The following is a 24,188-nucleotide window of genomic DNA, read 5'->3' as shown; positions in this document are numbered from 1 at the left end:
TCTAAAGGTGATTTGAATAGAAACTTCAAAAATGAATGAAGTCTAAAGGGGATATTTGCCTATTTATAGGCAAAAAATCTCAAGAATACCAAACAACGTGACTGTTGGCCTATCCTAGGCTTCCATGTGTCATGAAAAAAAAATGAGTAATTCTGTGGCCTGCCCATAAAAGGGATAAACTTTGAATGGGGGGCTGTTGATGGGGAATATTTTAACTAACTCCATTGTTAATCTTCCGGCTATCGATAAGACTAAGACTCCTACATACACACGGCTGCCGGTAATGGGATAACTCTTATCTCCTACAAATCAGTTAAAGGATAACTCCTCACTCTCTACAAATCAACTATGGGATAGTTCCCACACTACAAAAAAAGGAACTATTGCGGCGGGTGTAAAAACGGCCACTGTATGTTGCATATTGTGGCATTTTTTTAGACCACCGTTGTACATTGGATCTATTATGGCATTTTTTCGGACCGCCGTAGTAGTTCTAATCTTTTGTGGCGCACTACAGCGGCGGTACATAGAACCGCCGCAATATATGTATTTTAGCATTATTAACTTAGATATAGCGACACTCCAAAAACTTGCCGCAATAAATATTGCATTTTGCAGGGATACTATAGTAGTGGTTGTTAGGTTCTAAAGATTTAGGATTTTATGTATTTAGAATTCTAATGTGTAAAGTTGGCAAACCATGATCAAAACAATATGTTTAGTCTTGTTTAGACTTGCTCAAAGTTGTGTCTTTTATGTAAAGTTGGAATCGAGTGGCTGCAGAAGTATTAGTGACTTTTGGCCTGGTTCGATCGATCAGAAATTAGACTCGATCAATCGAAAGTCGCGTATCAACAAAATCAGTAAAACTTAGGGTTTTCAAGGTAGAGATATTATCTACATCTTGATGATCAACAAGGTTGCTGCTATTGGAGCTTAAAGAAAAACAAGCGGGGGTGCTCGTATCTTGATTGGAGAATCCAAGAAAGAAAGAGTCCATGTATTCGGAGCTTGCACGTGGTCATGTTAGTAAGTTCTATTGGTGGGTAGCATTAGGAAGTCAAGCGGAGAGCTTGTAAGTCCTTTTGTATGAACTTCGATTCTTTCGCATAGTGGATTCAAGTTTACCTTAAGGATAGCTAGGTCAAATCCTCCCTAGGTTTTTACCGTGTGGTTTCTTGGGTGATCATATCATTGGGTTATTTATTATTTCGCTGTTTATACTTTTGATATGATTGTTTGATTGTGATAACCTAGATTTGCATAATTTGACTAAGTTAATCACTTAGCTAATCAACTAGGTTAATACAATTGTTGTTTTAAGGGGTCTAAATTTCTATCAAGTAGTATCAGAGCGGGTAGCTCTTCTTGTTGTATATCTTTTGATCTCTGAGCTGATCCTTGACCCCTGTTATCATGGATAATTTGAAGTGTCTTTTTGCTTATGCTTCTGCTGATTTTATTGATGCCAGTGATGTTTTGAATAAAAAGGACACTATTGTTTCTGTTGATTTTTTTGATGCTTTTGAAACTCTTCGTAAGGAATTATCTAAATCTTTAAAAATTGCTAAGAAATTTAAAGAGGATTTAAAATTGGCTAATCTTAAAAAAGAGGAATTGATTGTGAGATTGAATGAATCTAATAAAAAGAATGAATTTTTGAGAAATCAAATTTCCTCTCAAGATGAGAAGATGAAAAGCTTGGAACAAGAGTTAGTTGAATCTAATGCTAAAATTGAAAATTTGAGTACCAAGCCTGTTGTTGATAACAAAAGTGTTTTTGTTTCTCTTAAGCCTAAGACTGAGAAAGTTTATATCCCTCATTTCAAGAGGAATAATAAAGAGAAGGCTTATTTTGCTAGGATAGACAAAGGTAAAAGTTTTGATGTTAACGCTGAAGTTTCTAAACCTATGTCTAAACCTGCTGCTAGTGTGCAAAAGAAATATGTTTTTGTGCCTACCTGTCAGCTTTGTGGTGTTATTGGTCATATTAGACCAAACTGTTCTTTGTTAAGGTAAAAACCAAAATCTGAGACTAGATTTGCTGTTAGGAATACTGATGTTCTTAAATTTGTTTTTGTCTGCCACTTTGTGGTGTCCATGGTCACATTCGTCCTAATTGTCATAAATTGAAATTTAAGCATTTTGTGTTTCAATCTAGGATATGTGATGATATTTCTCCTGCCATAAGTCCATATAAATTGTTTCATATTCTTTTGAAAAATTTGAGCTTGTTGGCTTGTGAAAGGAATTTGTAGGATTTTAGTCTTTCTCAGAAGATTGGTGTAATTCCTCAAATACACTCTGCTTCTCATGGATTTTCACCTACAAAACCGAAGACTCGTGCTAGATGGGTGAGAAAAGATTCACCAAGGTGAGTGTTGCTGACTCGTCCCTGTTTTAATTCTTTCAATTGTTTGTAGACATGTCTTGTTTTTGTTTTTGGTTGTTTTGTTTTTTTTAGGTCGTTCTTTCAAAAAAAAATCCAAAAACATTGAAAAATTTCAAAAAGACAAAAATATTTTATTTTGTGTCTAGCTTTTCCTTTTGAGGATTACATGAATTATGATATCTCTCTCTTGATTTAGAACATGCTTGACATTGTGGAGAAACTTAAATAGTATGTGTTATATAAGTGCTAAGCTAGTTTTGATTTTGTGTGAATATTTACTAGTTTGTACATGTACTCATGGGTTAATTAAGAAATTGATATTTCTTGTTTCTGTACCCTCTATAGCTTAGTTAAACATTGTCATGCATTGCATTTGCATTGTTCATTTAGCATAATATGTGCTTTTTTGTTTTTGGTCATATAATTTTTAAAACCAAAAAGATTTTTGTGTTTTGTATTTCACATCTTGGATTTATAATCAAGGATTGGCCATATTATCTTTACATAACAAGTTTATGTACCTTGTTTAGCTTTGATGAGCTTATTTATTGCACTTTACTAGTTGAAGCTTTGTAGTGCATGTTGTGTGGGAAAGATGTTTATGGTGTTTATCACTTTGTCTTGATCTTGAAGTCACATGTTATTTGACTGTCGAACTTGATCCTTTTGAGAAAGGCATAAATAACCATCTCACCACTGTTCACTACCAATCATGAACACCTTAGTGCATATCATAAGATTTTGTGCTCGAGAAAGTGTAGCATATGCACAAAAAAAACATAAGGTGTAGCCTCGGTTTAATTGCTTAATGCTTAAAATTGGTGTGAATTATTAGGCTTGATGCCATTTCATATAATTAAAATTGGTGTGTACTATTAGGTTTGATGTCAATTCACATAACTAAAATCTGTGTGTACATTATGAGGCAAAAATCAAGAAACTTACATGATTGCAAGCTTTTGTTCTAGGAGATGTGGGAGTTATATGATGTAACTCTTTAGGTGATAGTCTCTTTTAAATACTATGTGATGAATTTTGTAAATACTATGTGATGAATTTTGTAGACTTTGTGATTGATTACTATTCATATATCACCTCACATGTATCTCAAGCTTTTACTAGTTGCACACACTACACAAGTTACTCTTTGTTAAACTTGGTATATTATATTGCATGTGATTTTGTTGTGGCCATCCAATATTAAAAGTTCCTTAATTTTAATGGAAAATATGTTTAATGTTTGTGCTTTGAGGACAAATTGATTGAAAATCTTGATTTTGGAAGATCTTGGTTAAATTCAAGTGTTTTTGAAAAAAATTTCGTCTCATACTCATGCAATTTTTTATAAAACAATGTGCTTTGAGGAGTTTCTGCATTAAAATGCTTTGTTTTCAAAAATCTGATTCTTCCAGACTTTCGATCGATCAAACCTGTTTTTCAATCAATCGAAATTGCGATTAAAATTTTTGGTTTGAGTCTGCCTGACTCGATTGATGTTCGATCGATTCTCGATCGATCGAAACTGAAAAATTTTCAATTTCTATGTTTTTGACCAAAATCTTTTTTTTTTTATGCATCATTTGTGTTTAGGATTCACATGCATTGCATTGTTTTTGTACCCATTTTGCAGTTTTGCAGTCATATCTCTCATTATTTTCACACATAACATGCATAAACTTTGCTACATTGGGTACTCAACTTGATCTAACAATTGATTGATTAATTTTTGAGCTATGTACTTTCTAGTATATGCCTTTTTTATGTGTGAACTATAGAAAATATTTTTCTTAAAATATATGATTCATAATCAATGTGCAAATGTTTTCTCTACTCATGCAACTGTTTATGGTTCACATAGTGCCATGTTTGCATTTTATTGAAAGAGAGAATATTTTTTTCTTCATGTGTATCCTTAACTTAGTTTTTTTTTTTTTTTTAAACTTGATTTGTGTGTTTTTATTTTCCCCACCTCCTAGAGTTTCCCCAAAACTGTTTTTCCCAACACTTGCTTTGTGTTTCCTATTTTTATAGGGGGAGAAACTTGTTTTTAACCTTTGTTGTTCCTAGGGGGAGTTGTCTCTTTTTCTCTTACTCTGTTGTGTATGTTTTCTGTCTACCTTCTGATTAGGTAGTCTTTGTCAATACGTGACAAAAAGGGGGAGACATAGATGACCTGTTTGTTTTGTTTAGGGGGAGAATATAAAAACTTTTTGATGTATCTAACTTAGGGGGAGAGTTAGTTTGTATATTTGTTGATTTAATGTTTTTCTGTCACACATGCGTTTATTTCGTTTTGTTTAGTGTTTCAGGAAATATACAAGTTGATTCAATTGAGCTGTTGTCTATACTTGCAACTGATGAATAGTAGTTAGGTTGGATTTGTTGTTATGAGCATTATTTTTGTAAAGGGCTTTTACTTTGTAAACTTTGACCTTTTAGTTTGTGTTTTGTCACAGATTACCAAAGGAGGAGTTTGTTACGTTCTAAAGATTTAGGATTTTATGTATTTAGAACTCTAATGTGTAATGTTGGCAAACCATGATCAAAACAATATGTTTAGTCTTTTTTAGACTTGCTCAAAGTTGTGTCTTTTATGTAAAGTTGGAATCAAGTGGCTGCAGAAATATTAGTGACTTTCGGCTTGGTTCGATCGATCAGAAATTAGACTCAATCGATCGAAAGTCGCGTATCAGCAAAATCAGCAAACGTAAAAAGGCCATAACTTATTCGTTTGAAGCCCAAATCGCGAGCCATTTTTTCCAGTATTTAAAGGACATCATAAGCTAACCCTAGGTAGGGTTTTTAGAGCTTTTTAGAGAGATTAGAGTGCCTCTTATGCCTCTTTGGTATTTTGTGATTTTGTACCCAAACCTCTCTAAGGTTGTTGCTCATATTACTGTTTTGTGGAAATCTCTTGTGAGATCTTTGAGGAGTTTTCCTTTACACAAAACTTAGGGTTTTCAAGGTAGAGATATTATCTACATCTTGATGATCAACAAGGTTGCTGCTATTGGAGCTTAAAGAAAAACAAGCGGCGGTGCTTGTATCTTGATTGGAGAATCCAAGAAAGAAGGAGTTCGTGTATTCAGAGCTTGCACGTGGTCGTGTCAGTAAGTTCTACTGGTGGGTAGCATTAGGAAGTCAAGCGGGGAGCTTATAAGTCCTTTTGTATGAACTTCGATTCTTTCGCATAGTGGATTCAGGTTTATCTTGAGGATAGCTAGGTCAAATCCTCCTCAGGATTTTACCGTGTGGTTTCCTGGATGATCATATCATTGTGTTATTTATTATTCTACTGTTTATACTTTTGATATAATTGTTTGATTGTGATAACCTAGATTTGCATAATTTGACTAAGTTAATCATTTGGCTAATCAACTAGGTTAATACAATTGTTGTTTTAAGGGGTCTAAATTTCTATCAGCGGTTTCGTACACTGCCGCAATATGTAAGTTGTAGCGGCATTGAGATGACCACCGTAATAAGTACCTATTTTGCGGCGCTTTTTCTTAGTTATAGCGGCAGGTTGGACCGCTGCAATAGACCTTTAAATTTCCCTCTTCCCCCAAAATTTCCCTCTGTTTTTTTTTTTTTTTTTTTTTTTTTTTGCCTTCCCACTTAAGTTTTCACTTTAGCTTTTTTTTTTTTTTTTTTTTTTTTTTTTGCCTTCCCACTTAAGTTTTCACTTTAGCACCGTTAGCCCCAAAATCTCACTCTGTCAAAATCTCTTCACTCATAAATCTCACTCTCACAAACCAAGCTTCAACTCTCACAAAATCAAGCTTCAGCGCCGTTAGCCCCAAATCTCACTCTCACAAAACCAAGCTTCCTCGCCATAACCAAGCTTCAACTCCATCTCCGCCGCCGCCGCCTCGCATCCTTGCCATCGCCACTCTCTTCAGGTCTGGCCTTGGCCCAGGCCCAAGCCCAGTCTTCTGCCTTGCCATCACCATTGCCATTCTCTCCCGCCGACGGGTTAGGTAGCCTCATCAGGATTGGATTTCAATCCAGCTTCATCTTCCATCAAACCCACCTTTCTTAGGTACATTTTTACAAATTGTTAAGGTTTTTAACACTAACAAAAACAAAAACATCCTTTGACATCTTTTATGTGTGCGGTAAATGAATTTGATTAGGTTCCGATTCTAAATGGTGAAACTATCAAATGGGTTCAGCCCAATAGGTTTGATCTTTTATGGTAAGTTTATTTATTTATTTATTTATTGTTGATTAATGAGTGCCATTGGTTTTATTTTATCTATCTACTTCTTTTATTTTTGTTGATGAATGAGTGCCATTATTTGAAGGCAAGGAATGTCTCATTGGTAGCCATCTCTCATCTCTGCCTCCAAATCTTCTTCTATATGAGAACACGTTTAGGTGTTACATTTATAGGATTAAGTTCTTTGCTTTTGAGGTTTGCCCTGTTTTGCTTGTTAGACTGGAAGAGCAGCCTAATGGGTGTTGCATTAGGCTCTTGTCTTGCAAGGTTTCTAATTTTGCTATCTACTTTGTGTATGTGTGTGTGTGTATTTCTTTTGGTTTGAATCTGGCGGTACCATTTTGGCCTTTATTCTGATAATTGTTTGTTGGTACAGCTTGAGGGGTCTCCAATGGTTGCTGCGCAGAATGACAAATTTGAGGGTGAGTGATTTTGTAATTGGTTTGTGATTTACTGTTATCACTAGACAAATTGGAATGATATATGGTTGCTATAGCATTTGAATTAGAAACTACTTAATGTGGAGTTCATGATAGAGTTCTGTTGATAATGACTATATATGTGCAGAGTAGCAATATAGATACAACTAGTTACTGGCAAATTCAGATAGTTTCACTCTGTACGGGACATATTTGATCACTATACCGCCTGCAACATACTTAATACTTACATAAGCCGGTTATCTCTTTTGGACTACAAAAGCTTAAGGCTTTTGGATTGAATTGGTAGCAAATCGAAGGTGACTGATTCATTGATTCATTGGGGTGAGTTCTTAATCTGATACTTCGTAGTTCATAGTGTTACTCTACACTTCAATGTTGAATTATTGTATTGTGAATTATTTGATGTTTGGTGCTTTTTTTTATTGGTTGGTTGGTGGGTTTGTACTCCAATAAACTTTTAAAGAATCACATACAAAAATAGGTTGTAGAGGTTCAATGGTTATATATAAAGGAAAATCATAATGTTAGTTTTTCCCAAATAAATAAATAAATAAAACCAACATGATGAGAAGGAAAGGGAAAGCGTTGTCTTCATAGTGATTAAACTTTGTTGCATTTAACAGATTCTAAATATTTGATACTTGTGACTTGCCTCAATGGAATTTAAAAAAACTTCGCCACTGTCATTTACATGATAGAACTTTCACACTTTTTCGCTTGAAAATAGAAGTTTCATGCTATTACTATGGTGACATGATATCTTTGGAAATTAATCAGGACATTCTTAAAATCTTTGGTTTTCTTTAGTGTGGCCCATTGAGCCCATTGAGCAATATTGACTTCTTTAAAGCATATACAGGTTTTGTGTGTTGTGCTAATCTATAATTAATGACCACTATGATCTTTTTCTAAATAAGGTCATGCACAGTGGATTACAGTTATTAAACCTAAGTGTAGTTATGGATGCAGGGTTAAACTTTTCTGCTGGTTGCTTGTGAGTCACGGTGTAGTTTGATATTATGTTTCACATGTAAATTTAAAATTTGTATCAGTTCAGTTTTCATTAATTTCTGTAAAGCTTTGCCGTATATTTGTATTTAAATGACTGATAGCTTTCTAACAATTTACTTATGGTGAATCTTTCTTGTGTGCAGATATGCAATGCAGTTGCAGTGGCTAAAATAATGAATGCTACCTTAATTTTGCCAGTGTTGAAGCAAGACCTGATTTGGAAAGACCAAATATGAGACATCTTGATTGATACTGTTATACATTTCTATATCTAAAATACTCACCTAGTCACATAATAAGTATAGATAAATAATTGGAGTGTATAATTGTCACGACCCAAATCCATGGAACATGAATTTAGATACATGACTAACTTGCTAATCTTACATAACTCAATAAGTATAATTAATCCAAAATAATTTAAAACTCCAAAGAAACAATGCTCTTAATAAATAACCTCTTACAAAAATCTGTGCTCCACAAATTAGAAATAATCTCCAAAATATGAATCATGAATTACGAAAATAAGGATAACTAAAATTCTATAAGTCTTCAAGTAATATAGAAATCGCCTACAACTTCCACGCTCAACCTTGCACCTTACAAAGCGATCAGAAGGTCCTATATTCCCAACTACACTTCAATCTGAAAAATAGTAATTGATGGGGTGAGCCACATCTAGTAAGTAATTATACAGAACACACAACAGAACAGAGTCAAGCAACGCACGAGTATTTTGATTTTTCACAAACTCATTTAATGATATCAAAAATAATTATTCCAAAACATATAATGAATCACTTAATACATATGTAATCACATCTACACAACAGAACAGAGTCAAGCAACGCACGAGTATTTTGATTTTTCACAAACTCATTTAATGATATCAAAAATAATTATTCCAAAACATATAATGAATCACTTAATACATATGTAATCACATCTTAAAATCATTAGAAATCACATACATAAAATTGATCAGAGCACAGTGTCACATATACACATCACATATTCTCACATACAATCCTGTGAGCGGATACCAACATCTAACCCCTGTTGGTGAGGGATCAACACATATTCTCACATACAATCCTGTGAGCGGATTTACACATAAATCTGATATATCTGATCAATTCTAAAAACATTCATTTTGAGTCACATATCACAAAACGAAATATATACAAAGTAGAATAATTTTCTTAATATTAACAATTATTCCCAATATACAGGCACAACGAATATCACAATATCGAATTGAACATAAATCAAAGGATGCTTGACTCTCTTAGGGAATGAATAAGAATTGAAGAGTTTCTATAAATATTTTTACAATTATTGAGTAAATTTAGAAACCCAATTTGCTAAAGGAAACGTCTTAAATACCCTTTGGAAAATAAGAATATGACTTTGAAATCACTTAATTTTAAACAAACTTAAAGGGAAATAACCTTTTTAGAAAACTTACTTAAAACTCAATTCTTTTCTGAAAATCGTTTAGTTTAGAAATCCTCTTTTAAATGAGATTTGGACATTCAAAACGTTATTTAAAATTCGAATTATCTCTTTAAAACATTACTTAATAGTCGAAATTTCTCTTTCAATGATGCAAAAATACTTTTGACAAACTCTAGAAAATATAGGTTTGAAATACAAAACTTTTGAAAACTTTTAACTTCTAAGAACCTAATGGACAAAACTTGTGCATATTATGCATAATTACTTACCTCTCTTGCTAATATTTCCAAACACAGCCGAGCACTTTAGTCTTCCACAAGCTCTAAACAGAAAATTACTTTAATCAATAAGCGTGAAAATTCATTATCATAAACTACTTCCTTAAAAAAAAACACACTATAATCCTCCATAACCTTCTCTTTTTCCTAGAGTCATATTATAGGCTGAACTATTTCCCATACGCAGAAACATCTAATCCGAATATACCTATTAGTTATTCTATACCAATCGGCCAATATATCAAATATCATATTACACCAACTTCAAGACTTCATGTTATTTTTTTGAACGCTACCTTCTCATTTGGGTCAATCCTAAACTATTAATATAATCAAAGTATTCAGAGTCTAGTCTAGTCCTTCATACCAAAGTCTTTCACGCTCTAAAGTCTAATAACCAATTTAAACATGGCAGCGATACACTTAAACAGAATTTCTATTCATCTTTAATCACAGGCCAAATACTATATGACAATAGTTCTAATAAAAACCATAGATCTGCCCTTGCCAAGACTAGGGAATGATTACCTGATGAGAGATAAATCTTTGAGCGCCAACTATAGTCTATAGAGGATGCCTCCAGCCGTCCATGCTCTTTTCTTTTTCTTTTCTTTTTTTTTTTTTTTGACTTTTGGTTAACGCATAAAATGAAGAAACCCTAGAGCCTTCCAAGATTTCATAGCTTCTAATTAGCCTCAATTTAAGGTATTATTAACTACTGACCTATTAGGTAAGCTAGAATTCCAAGGGATTCCAATAACTCTAAGACTTGTTATCCAAAAAGGTTTTTATTTTTATTCTCTCATCCATTTCCTTAACTGATAAGGAGACTAAATGCTTTAATTCCTTAATCTTTCTATAACTGAAACAAAATAAATGAGGACTACACGTTACCTAACTGTGCAGTCTATTGTTTCATCTCTTACTTTGGGTAGTAATCTTTGCTTGGCCACAAAATTACACCTCACATGTAGCATATCCAAAAACTAACTATGTAAATAATCCTATCATAACACTACATGTTTATCCACATCACTTGTCAAAGCTAAAAATAATAATAATAAGAATGATGATAAAATCGGGGTATTACAATAATCCTGATAGTAATGGTCCCTGTTTCTGATATATGTCATGGGAATTGAAACTTAAAAATTTCTGCTTCAAATTTTTTCTGATATATATCATTAGAGAACTTTTGTGATTGTAATATCGCGTTTATATGGAAGTTGCCAGCAAGTGATATGCCTTGGCCTTGACTTTTTTTTTTCTTGGAGTACTTGTAATGAGCACCCCCTATACCCATCTTTTGGATCATAGCTAGAACTAGAAGCCTATAACAAAAGAAGAGTAAAAAAAAAAAAGATTAAAAGGCCAATTTCTTAAATAAGTTATTGGGTTTTTATTAATCAATTTAATAGCTTAGTAAATGGATTATATGAGTTTGATAAGATAATTTGAAGGATAAAAAATGAAGGGGTGCCCATAAAACCATTTTGTATTGAATTTTCTTCTTGGTTGAGGAATTTGGATTGTTGAAGCTTGTGGCTTGAGTTTGTACTAACTCTCTATTTTGTTTGTGTTTGATTGGGGATGGTTTGTAATTACCAAGCTGTAGATTTTTTTTTATATAGATGGGGTTGTTCCACTTTATTGTTGTTGTAATTTTCTTTTAGAATAAGAGATTTTCTTTGTTTAATTTGCCTTTTGTTTTGTCATTGTTTGTAATGGGTTTTATCTTTGGATTAATTTCTATTATATTTTCTATAGAGATTAGTGGCAAGGTTGTTGCATGTGTATGTCTCACTCTTATTATTATTATTTTGCCAATCCGGAGCTTTTTATTCTTAGGTCCACTTTTTCACATCTACTTTCATGTGATCAAAGTGTTAGGTTCTAAGTACTTAGGAACTATTGTATTAAAACTCTAATTTGTATTGTTGGCAAACCATGATCAAAACAGGTTGTTTGTCTTGTTTTAGACTTGCTCAAAGTATGTCTTTTATGTAAAGTTGGAATCGAGTTTACTGCAGAATTGAGTGTGCAATTCTGACTAACTCGATTGATCGAAAATTAGGCTCGATCGATTGAAAGTCGTGTAAATTGTTTTTTCTGCAGAATTTCCAACTCAGCCTAAGCCCATATGACATGTAGGGTTTTATGTTTTGCCCTAGGTATAAAAGGGAAACTCTAGCCACGTTTTAGAGGTTGTTCTATTTGCTCTATGTGTGAATCTCTTGTGAGATCTGAGAGGTGGTTGCCTTCACATATGCTTAGGATTATCAAGAATGAGATTTTATTGAGAGCTTGATGATCATTCAGTTGCTGCACTAAAGAGCTTAAAGATACGCATGATCATTCAGTTGATGGTCATGTCAATAAGTTTTCTACATGAGGTAGCAAAAGGATATTAGTGGTCTAAGTCGCTATTGTAAAACTTCGATTCTTTCATAGTGGATTCAGGTTTACCTTGAGGATTGCTTGGTTAAATCCTCCTCAGGTTTTTTACCGGTTTGGTTTTCTTGGGTGATCATATCTTTGTGTTCTTTATATTCCGCTATTTGATTGATATGATTATATGATTGTGTTAACCTAAATCTGGAATTTGGCTAAGTAATAACTTGGCTAGTTAACTAGGTTAATCCGATTGTGTGTTTTAAGGAGTCTAAAAACAAACACAAAGTAAATGAAGTTGGTGAAAGAACTGTGTGTGTGTGTGTGTGTGTGTGTGGTGGGTTGTTAAATTGGGGCAAACAGGTGGCTTGCATGGAGTAATAAGGTGCTTTTAGTTGATATTGGGAGTGTTGACTGTTTTGGTAAAATTGGATGATTCTTGTTGAGTTTTTTTTATTTGATTAATTCATTTTAGGCGATTACTAGTAATGATTTTATAGTTACCAAATGTATGGATAACTTCTCTATGCGTTTAAATTCATTGTTTTATTAGGAACATAACTGAAAGTGAATGATTAAAGATGATTTGTTTCTTAAAGTGAAATTGTGTAAATGAAATGTGTGTTAATTCTTACTTTGTGCTTTCATGAAATCTCATTATAGGTATTTCTTGTAAACCACTTTATAGCAATGGATAAGAGTTGGATGAAAATTACCAATAGAAGACTGTGAGAATATTTAGATGGAGTCCAACAGTTTCTAAATTTTACATCTAACCATGCACACTCAGATGGAACGATTTCATGTCTATGTAGAAAATGCATGCATACAAATTTGTGGCCTATAGATGTTGTACAAGCTCACTTAGTGTCAAAAGGGATTTATAGGGGTTATAACCCTTGGGTTTTTAATGGGGAATCATCATTTGCATAGACTTCTACTGAAATTCCTAATAGTCATGCCTAAGAAAACTCGATAGAGTATGCCGATCTTCATGACATGTTGCATGACATGTTCCCCATGTAAGATATGGCATCTGGGCCAATGGAAGAACTCCCTACTGTGCAACAACCCATAGAAAGTCTTGCAGAAGGTTCTAATGAAGATGCACTTCAATTTATGAAATTAATTGAAAATCCTAATCAACCTTGTTATGAAGGTTAAGCATTTTAGCAAATTGTCAGCCGTTGTGCATTTGTACCACATGAAGTGTCTTAATGGTTGGACCAATAAATCATTTACCGTGTTGCTGAAATTTTTGCTTGATTTTCTTCCTTCAAATGTTAAGTTGCCAAAAGATTGTTATGAAGATAAGAAGATTATTAAGGATTTGGGTTTGAGCTATGAGAAGATTCATGCTTGTCCTAAATATTGTATTTTATGTTGGAAGGAGAACGCCAACCTTGAAACTTGTCCAAACTGTAACCTTTCAAGATGGGAAAGTAATGAGTATAACGATCAATAAAGCACTAATGCTTCCTCCAAGAAAAGAAAAAAAGAAAGCTACAAAGATCCTATAGTGGTTCCTCTTAAAGCCAAGATTGAAATGAATATTTATGTCTCCCGAAACAGCCAATCATATGAAGTGGCATGCCAATGGTCGTGTGAATGACGGGTTAATGAGGCATCCTGTTGATTCTGAAGCTTGAAAATCATTTGACTCTAAGTACATAGAGTTCTCATCTGAGTCTCGTAATGTGAGGCTTGGATTAGCAGCCGATAGATTCAACTCGTATGGAAATATAAGTAGTACTCATAGTACATGGCCTGTCATTTTGATCCCATACAATCTCTCTCCAAGGATGTGCATGAAAAGGTCTTCTTTCATGCTATCATTATTGATTCCAAGTCCAACCTCGCCCAGGAACAATATAGACGTGTACTTACAACCCCTAATAGAAGAACTGAAGGAGTTATGGGATGTTGGAGTAGAAGCGTTTGATATGTCTCCCCAAAAATTATTCCAAATGCATGCTATATTATTGTGGACCATAAATGATTTTCCTGCATATGGTGATATCTCAAGTTGGAGTACCAAAGGTGCTCTTGCATGTCCCTCTTGTAACTATGATAGTCAGTCTTGTTGGTTAAGATATGGAAAGAAATTTAGTTACATTGGACATAGGTGATTCTTGAATAGTGATCATAAATTCCGTAAGCAAAAAAATTCATTTGATGAGCATGTTGATACGAGATCAGCTCCTATTACAGTATCCAGAGGGGACATCATGTTACAAATGGATTCTATAGCCGATCATGTGTTTGGTAAGAAAATAGTTAATTTTCCCAATAAAAGAAAAAGAGGGGAGGAAGCCTTAATTGTGTAGAAGAAGAGAAGTATAGTTTTCACCTTGCCTTATTGGGAGGACCATGTGTTGCATCACAATCTTGAGATGATGCATATTGAAAAGAATGTAGTCAATAATATAATTAGCACATTATTGAACTTGGATGGCAAGACAAAGGATAACTTGAAGGCACGTCAAGACTTAAAGGATATGGGTATAAGAAGTGAACTTCACTTGAAAAAGGTTAGTAATGATCAGACACGTATGCCATATGTCGCTACCATATGAATGCTAATGAAAAAGATGGTTTTCTACAAGTTTTGAAGGATGTAAGAGTGCCAAATGGATATTCTTCAAACATCTCACGTTGCATTAAACTCAAAGAACACAAGATTAGTGGGATGAAGAGCTATGATAATCACATCTTAGTGCAGCAACTTTTTCCAATAGTAATACGTGGATCTTTGTCCCCTAAAGTGGGTAGGCATTTAATTGACTTATCTTGTTTCTTTAGGGAGATGTTCCAAAGTATTAAATGTGGAGGAACTTGGGGCTCTTGAGAAAAGAATTGCAGTGATATTGTGTGAGTTGGAAAGGATATTCTCTCCCTTTTTCTTTACAATGATGGTACATCTAGTCATGCAATTGGCTAGCGAAGCCAAAGTTGCTGGCTTAGTTCATTATCGTTGGATTTATCCCGTAGAGAGGTAACACATATAGTAACTTGGTCTATTTGGTTTGTTTAGCTTATCAATTTTCCATTGTTGATCTTGGGTTTTCTAATAGGTACTTGTCAAGATTTAAGTCTTACATGCATAATAAAACTTATCCAGAAAGGTATATAGCAGAGGAATATTTAGCATTCTGCTCACGCTATTTAAATCTGTTGAAACTGCATTCATTCGGCCTGTAAGGAATGTTGAGGAATCCATGAGTGCGGTGGTCAACATTACACTAGATTTAAATTCATGGATCCAAGCACACCGTTATGTGCTATTCAATTGTGAAGAAATCACTTTATTTCGCGAGTAAGTAATATGTTATTGCGTATCCTTTCATGGCATTTAAGTACAATACTCTAACTTAACACTAACACGATTGTCTACATAGTATACACATAGCGGAGATAAAGACTAATCCCCCTTTTCATGTAACCGATGATGTTACTCAAAAGTAGCACATGGAGAAATTTTGCAACTGGTTCTAGGACTATGTAAGTAAAGCATATGTATAAAACTATTTTTGGTTGTAACACTTTACATAGCATACTTATAATAAACGTCATTGTCTATAATAGGTGATGTCAATGGATGCATATGAGAAAAAGAAACTCTCTGATAAAGTCATATGACTTACTCAATATCTAGATAATGAAGCAAAATAGTTCAAGTGTTATATTATAAATGGTTTAAAGTTTCACACCAAAAACTCTGAGGTAACTAGGAAAACTCAAAACAGTGAAGTTTGTGTTGTTACTGAAAATGGTTCTACTTATTATGGTCTACTAATCGATATTATTAAGTTGAACTACTCTAACTGATGGAAAAATGCATGTGCGCAATAGAAAATTAACGGATCTACTTCATTCGCAATTGATAACATACATTATGTAAATTTCATAATACAAGAACAAGAGAGTGTACCTTGTTGTGTTGAATTTTAAAACAAAGATTGTAAATACTTGGGAATACTTTTAATCTTCACTCCAATTCTACTAATGCCCAAGATGTGTGCTCTCAATCAGTTATATGAAATGTTCAAGAGAGAATTCAAGAGTGACCAACACTCACATACCCCATTTCATGTAAGTTGCAAGTTGTTGTTATTATTGTTAAAATTCTGTATGTTTCTCTCCTTATAATTGATTATCTAATTGGACTAGCTTTTTGGGCCTTTCCAATTGGACTCTAGAATGTGGCTTGGAGTGGGACCAATAAGACACTAACTCCAATGGACCTTGGACTTTTCTGTTAACTCTTGACAAGTCTAAAGTTGCTATTAACTATATTTAATATCACTATATAAATATAGTTGCACGCTAGACCTTATCTATAAATTATATTCCAAGACTTTATTGTACATATAACCCCTTCATAAAATATTTGTAGTAATACAAAGTCATAAATGTAGACTGCCACTTTGTAGATTACTACATCTTAATCCTTGAGTACCTGATTTAATCCTTTTAAGTCATTCATCATATATTTATAAAATCCAATTCCATAAATATATACTTTAGTGAGCTCTTACTAAAGTGATTTGGCCTAACTCTCTGAATAATAAACCCATTAAATTTATCTCAAGAGAATATTTTGTATCTCCATTAAGAGACTATGAATTCCATCTTGAGAATATGTGTTACATCAACACTAAATGTGGCTACTCAACATATTGAGGTTTTGACCGTTACTTTAGATCTCACTCTTGATATATCAAAACAACCTACACCTTATGATTAGGTCCACTATTCTCTCAGGATTAAGAGTTCATACAAATATAAGTCGTAAGATTTATTATTCATTTGACAGTCTTTAAGAGAATAATAAATCTCACAGCAATCTAGTTCAATATGTCTTAACTCTTAAAACATATCAACACATCAACTAGAAGTCTCCACTTCCATGATCAAGACAAATCATTTTAGTTGATATGTTATAGTCTTCGCAGATGAAATGCCCAATTTCATCACCAATTACAAACTAAAATTATGAGTTTACAAAGAACTTGTGACTTATTTCTTCTATGATTAAATCACGTAAATCACATATTATGCATCTTATGGACTATATGATAATGTCCAAATATTCATGTTACCATTATTTCTGATAATAATAAAATAAATTTATTAATCATAATATTAAGTCATACATAATGTCACACTTAATATCATACATAGCATCATACAATAGGATTTAAGGGCACTAATCCTAACAATCTCCCACTTGCCCTAAAGACTATTGTGCATTAATCTAACTCCTATTCCCTCCAAATATGACTCGAAGGTCCTTTAAGGCAAGGCTTTAGTAAATGGATCTGCTAAATTATTTGCACTTTCAATCTTTGCTACCACCACATCTCCACGAGCAACAATATCTCGAATGATACGGTATTTCCTCTCAATGTGCTTTCCTTTCTTATAATTCTTTGGATCTTTAGATTGTGCAATTGCTCCACTGTAGTCACAAAACAATGTGATTGGAACTTGCTCAGTCCTTATTACACCAAGGTCAAAAAGGAATTTCTTGAGCCATACAGCTTCTTTTGCGGCTTCACAAGCAGCAACATATTCTGCCTCCATGGTGGAATCTGCAATACAAGATTGCTTAATACTCCGCCAACTTATGGCTCCACCTCCAAAGGTGAAAACACATCCTAAAGTGGATTTTCTAAAATCTAGATCTGATTGAAAGTATGAATCTGTATAGCCAATAGGTATCAAATCCTCACTTCGGTAAACAAGCATATAATCTCTCGTTTTCCGTAGATACTTGAGAATATGCTTTACAGCTTACCAATGTTTTGGTCCTGGATTTGATTGATATCGGCTGACCATGCTAACTGAATTGCAGATATTTGGTCTAGTACAAAGCATGGCATACATGAGACTTCCTCCTGCAGAGGTATAAGGAATTTGTCTCATCATATCTTCTTCCTCTTAACTCTTAGGCCTTTGGTCATCAAATAGAAGAACTCCATGTCTGAAAGGAAGTAATCATTTCTTGGAGTTTTGCATGCTAAACCGTTCTAGAACCTTATCTATATATCCAGCTTGTGATAAGCCTAACATCTTATTCTTGCGATTTCGCCAAAGCTTGATCCCTAGAATAAAGTTACCCTCACCCAAGTCCTTCATATCAAATTGGCTTGATAACCAAACCTTTATTGATGACATTACCCCTACATCATTTCCAATGAGTAGAATATCATCAACATGAAGCACTAGGAACATTACTACTTTATCTCGATGTCTTCTGTACACACATGGTTCATCAAGATTTTGTTCAAAACCAAATGACTTGATTGCTTGATCAAATCTGATGTTCCATGAACTAGATGCTTGCTTGAGTCCATAAATGGACCTTTTCAACTTGCATATCATATGCTTTTGGTTTTTTATTATGAAACCTTCCAGTTGCATCATATAGATTTCCTCTTCAAGATTGCCATTAAGAAATGCAGTCTTGACATCCATTTGCTAAATCTCATAATCAAAATGAGTAGCAATGGATAAGAGAATTCTGATAGATTTAAGCATTGCCACTAGAGAAAAGGTTTCATCATAATTAATACCTTCTTTTTGTGTATAACCTTTCTCCACTAGCCTTGCTTTAAAGGTTTCAACATTTTCATCTATCCTTCTCTTTCTCTTGTAAACCCATTTGCAACCAACATGTTTAATGCCGTTAAGTGCCTTTACAAGATCCCATACTTGATTGGAATACATGGAATCAAATTTATATTTCATAGCTTAGACCCAATGATGGCATCTATATCATTCATTGCCTCTTCATAAGTATAGGGATCCGATTCAGTCTCTTCTGAGATAGCTTCATAAGTTTCTCCTAAACCTATGAATCATATAGGAGGCCGAACAATTCTCCCACTACGACGAGGCACTTGTGTACTAGACATGTCATGAGTAGTATTTTATGGTGTATCTAATACAGCCACATTATCCCTAGTTTCATACATTGGTTGTTCTATTATAGGTTCATTCATTTCAGCCAATACAACTTTACTTCTAGGAGTAAAATTATTCATATAGTCATTTTCCAAGAATTTAGCATTTTTACTAACAAAAACTTTGTTATCCTTATGACTATAGAATAAATAACTCCTAGTTTCTTTTGGATAACCTACAAGCAAACACACTTCTAATTTTGGTTCCAACTTATCAGGCTTCCCTTTTAACACATGCGCTAGACATCCCCAAATGTAGAGATATTTCATACTAGACTTATGCCCCCTCCACAATTCCATGGGTGTTTTGGGAACAAATTTTGATGGAACTAAATTCAAAAGATGTATTGTTGTATTTAAGGCATAACCCCAAAAAGAAATCAGCAAAGTTGAGTAACTCATCATGGACCTAACAATTTCTAAAAGAGTCATATTCCTTCTTTTTGCTACACCATTCTGTTAAGGAGTTCCAGGTGCAGTCAATTAGGATACAATCCCATTTTGAGTTAAGTAATCCTTGAAATCCTCAAGAAGGTATTCGCCACCACGATCAGATCAAATGGCCTTTATGCGTTTACCTAATTGATTCTCAACTGCAGCCTTAAACTCTTTGAACTTTTCAAAGGTTTTGGACTTCCGTTTCATTAGGTACACATAACCATATCTTAAGTAATCATCGGTAAAAGTGATGAAATACTTATAACCTCCTTGTGCTTGGGTTGACATAGGACTACATACATCAGAATGCACTAGCTCTAGCAAATCTTGGGCTCTTCTACCTTTTACATTAAAAGATCGTTTGGTCATTTTACCTTCCAAACAAGATTCACAAACTGGAAATTCATCAAAGTCTATGGGCTCTAAGAGTTCATCTTTGATCAGTCTTTGAATCCTATTTGAATTAATATGACCCAAACGCAAGTGCCAAAGATATGCATCACTAGTAGAAGGAAACTTTCTCTTTAATGATTTCACATGAGAGTTATTATCTAATTCAGAATTATATAATTCATGCTTATCAGGAGTTAAAATATAAAGATCATCCACAATATTGCCAGAACAGATAAACACTTTATCCTTCTTTATTACAACATTGTCTTTTAGGATAACATAATATCCATGTTTACCTAAGTAAGTAGCAAAAATTAAATTCCTACGAACATTAGGTACATACAAACAATCTTCTAATATTAGAATTCTAGATTTAAAACATAAATTATAAACACCAACAGCTACAACCGAAATCCTGCTCCCATCAACCAAAGTAAGAAACAACTCCCCTTCTTTAAGCTTTCTGTTCTCGTGGAACCCCTACAAGGAATTGCAGATATGATTAGTACAGCTTGAATGCACACACTAGGAATCTGTGGGATTCTGTACCAAACATATTTCAAAAAGGAATGTATTAATCATACCTTTGTTCTTGGCAGCCTTAAATATTGGATAATTCCTCTTCCAATGTCCTTTTTCACCACAATGGAAACACTTTCCTTTGATCTTCTTTCCTTTATCAGCAACCCCTAAAGCAATTTGTTTACCCTTTTGCTTGGTGAAGTCTTTCTTCTTCTTCTCCTTACCCTTGCCTTTCGACTTAGGTTGAGAAGTAGAAGCTTCACCCATATTGGCTTCAACATTAGAAGTACCAAGAATGCCTTCTGCCGCTACCAATTCATTCATTAATTCAGACAATGTATAAATCTTTTTGTTTATATTATAGTTAAGTTTGAATTCCTTGAATGATTCTGGTAGTGACTGGAGTATCATATCCACTTGGGACTCTCTATCAATATCGGCACCTAAAACTTCCAATGTATTCAAATTAGAGATTATTGTAACACAATGCTCCCTTACTGAACTGCCCTCAGCCATTTTGGTATTATAAATTTGCCTCATGGTCTCCATCCTTGCAGAATAACCTTGCTCACCAAACATTTCCTTCAGACTTAGCATGATGTCTGAAGTTAGTTCTACATCCTGCATTTGATGTTGTAGAACATTTGAAATAGATGCTAGGATGTAGCACTTGGCCATCTCATTAGATTTCTACCAACGATCATATCGTTGTTTTTCTTCAAGAGGAGCATCTAATGAAGGAAAGCTTGGACATGGTTTAGTAAGCACATATTTGTGCTCTTCAGAAGTAAGAACAATGTCGAAATTTCTTTTCTAGTCAACATAGTTGGATCCAGTCAGTTTGTTTTGATTAAGAATAGTTACAAGTGGGTTAAATGATGCCATGTTCAAATCTGAAAATAATAAACATGAATGTAATAAGTAAATTGGACATTATCTATTTAGCATATAAACATATAGTATGGAACCTTAATAAAACCATAATATAATATATGCAACGACTACCAAATCCCGTAATTAATATTCCTCGGAAACGAGGTCATACCAATCACTATGATCAGGCGAGAATTATTCTCATTATTAATGCTATCATGGTAACTCTTATCAAACAAAAATAATTTGCTGCTTTTCCTTCAGCCTCTAAGTAATAATGACATAGCTTCGAAGAGAGGTTAACATTACACTTAGTCTAGTGTACACCATTGCCTAGAATCAATGTGAATCGCCAAGTAACTCCACGAATGCGTGGTCGTTCTCATTGTAAAAATACACTTCATCCATCATTAAGAAGTTTAACTTGTAGTACCATAAATTAAACACCCTCCGAAGGGAGTAAGGCATATACACCAAGACGAGGTGCTTAATCACATTACTATAAACCAACAATGGAGGCCGTGAGATTCAACCCTTGTATCTCTCTCCCACTAGATGTTTCAAAATAAAGGTTTTTAATTTTGAAACATTCATAATCTAATTACACATAGCCTTGCTCTTTCTACATGTGAAAACACTTAGAAAAAATTTTAATATTCTTTCTTTCGATCGATCGAATATGCCCCTCAATTGATCAAAAAACAAATTCGATCGATCGACTAGCAATCAAAAATCAATCAATTTAAAAAATCTAATCGTTGTTTCACTAGATCGATCGAAAGTGATTTTTGATCGATCGAAATTCGTGAAACTTGAATTTCCAGAAATTTTCTAAGGCAGTTTTCTAGGGTTTTTCTTGAAAAAACAACTAACATACGAACATAATAGTCAGAGAATGATATCAAAACTGAATTTCATTGATGCTATAGCCTTAAAGATCAATTTAACATACTTAAATTCAAATTTAAACAAAATTATAACACCAATATCAGTTTTTATCAACTCATAGTTTCAACAACCATGGAGAAAATTAAATATGTAATCTTCTAACAACATGAAACTATAACCTCTAATTCCAAAATTCACAAAACATGTTATATAATTCGAAATATAAGACCGCTCTGATACCATTTGATGGAAAAATGTATGTGTGCAGCGAAAAATTAATGGATCTACATCATTCGCAATTGATAACATGCATTATGTAAATTTTAGAATACAAGAACAAGAGAGTGTACCTTGGTGTGTTGAATTTCGAAACAAAGATTGTAAGCACTTGGGAATACTTTTAATGTTCTATCCAATTCCACTAATGCCCAAGATGTGTGGTCTCTCAATCAGTTATATGAAATGTTCAAGAGAGAATTCAAGAGTGTCCAACACTCACATACCCCATTCCATGTAAGTTGTTAGCTGTTGTTATTATTGTTAAAATTCTATATGTTTTTCTCCTTATAGCTGATTATCTAATTGGGATAGCTTTTTAGACCTTTCCAATTGGACTCTAGAATGTGGCTTGGAGTGGGACCAATAAGACACTAGCTCCAATGGGCCTTGGGCTTTTCTGTTAACTCTTGACAAGTCCAAAGTTACCATTAACTATATTTAATACCACTATATAAATATAGTTGCACTATAGGCCTTATCTATAAATTATAACCCAAGACTTTATTGTACATGCAACCCTTTTATAAAATATTTGTAGTAATACAAAGTCATAAATGTAGACTGTCACTTTGTAGATTACTACATCTTAATGCTTGAGTACCTGGTTTAATCCTTTTAAGTTATTCATCATATATTTATAAAATTCAATTCCATAAATATATACTTTAGTGATTTCTTACTAAAGTAGTTAGACCTAACTCTCTGAATAACAAACCCATTAAACTTATCTTAAGGGAATATTTTGTATATCTGTTAAAAGGCTATGAATTCCATCTTAAGAATATGTGTTCCATCAACATTAAATGTGGCTGCCCAACATATTGAGGTTTTGACCGTTACTTTAGATCTCACTCTTGATATATCAAAGCAACCTACAAATTATGATCAGGTTCACTATTCTCTCAAGATTAAGGGTTCATGCAAATATAAGTTATGAGATTTATTATTCATTTGACAGTCTTTAAGAGAATAATAAATCTCACAGCGGTCCAGTTCAATATGTCTTAACTCTTAAAACACATTAACACATCAACTAGAAGTCTCCACTTCCATAATCAAGACAAATCATCTTAGTTGATATGTTATAGTCTTCACAGATGAAATGCCCAATTTCATCACCAACTACGAACTAAAATTATGAGTTTACAAAGAACTTGTGACTTATATCTTCTGTGACTAAATCACATAAATCACATACTATGCATCTCATGAACTATATGATAATGTCCAAATATTCATGTTACCATTATTTCAGATAATAATAAAACAAATTTATTAATCATAATATTAAGTCATACATAATGTCACACTTAATATCATACATAGCATCATACAATAGGATTTAAGGGCACTAATCGTAACACTGACAAGTATCGATATGTACTATTCAAATGACAATGGGTTGATGTTATTAGTGGGAGAGTATGCAAAAAAGATGAGTTTAGATTTCTCCTTGTCAATTTTTCACGATTGGTACACATGAGTGATCGGTTAATTGACGAGCCTTATGTATTAGCATCTCAAGCTTTACAAGTGTTTTACGTGGAAGATGTGAGACATAAAGATTGGGTTGTGGTGGTCAAAACAAAACCTAGGGAGGTGTTTGATGTTGGTATTGATGCTTCACATGAT

General features: G+C 33.6%; 1 long non-coding RNA gene across 1 annotated transcript; it reads left to right on the top strand.

Annotated features, from left to right (window-relative positions):
• Positions 1-6,101: 6,101 nt before the first annotated feature.
• LOC112034115 (uncharacterized) lies at positions 6,102-8,541 on the top strand. The gene is made up of 5 exons (XR_002885329.2): positions 6,102-6,434; positions 6,529-6,590; positions 6,991-7,036; positions 7,182-7,378; positions 8,212-8,541. It is a non-coding gene; the product is annotated as an uncharacterized LOC112034115 (long non-coding RNA).
• Positions 8,542-24,188: the final 15,647 nt, after the last annotated feature.

Source organism: Quercus suber, unplaced genomic scaffold (assembly GCF_002906115.3).
Source record: "Quercus suber isolate HL8 unplaced genomic scaffold, Cork oak 2.0 scaffold_101, whole genome shotgun sequence".
NCBI lineage: Eukaryota > Viridiplantae > Streptophyta > Magnoliopsida > Fagales > Fagaceae > Quercus > Quercus suber.
This window is presented reverse-complemented; position numbering and strand designations above follow the sequence as displayed.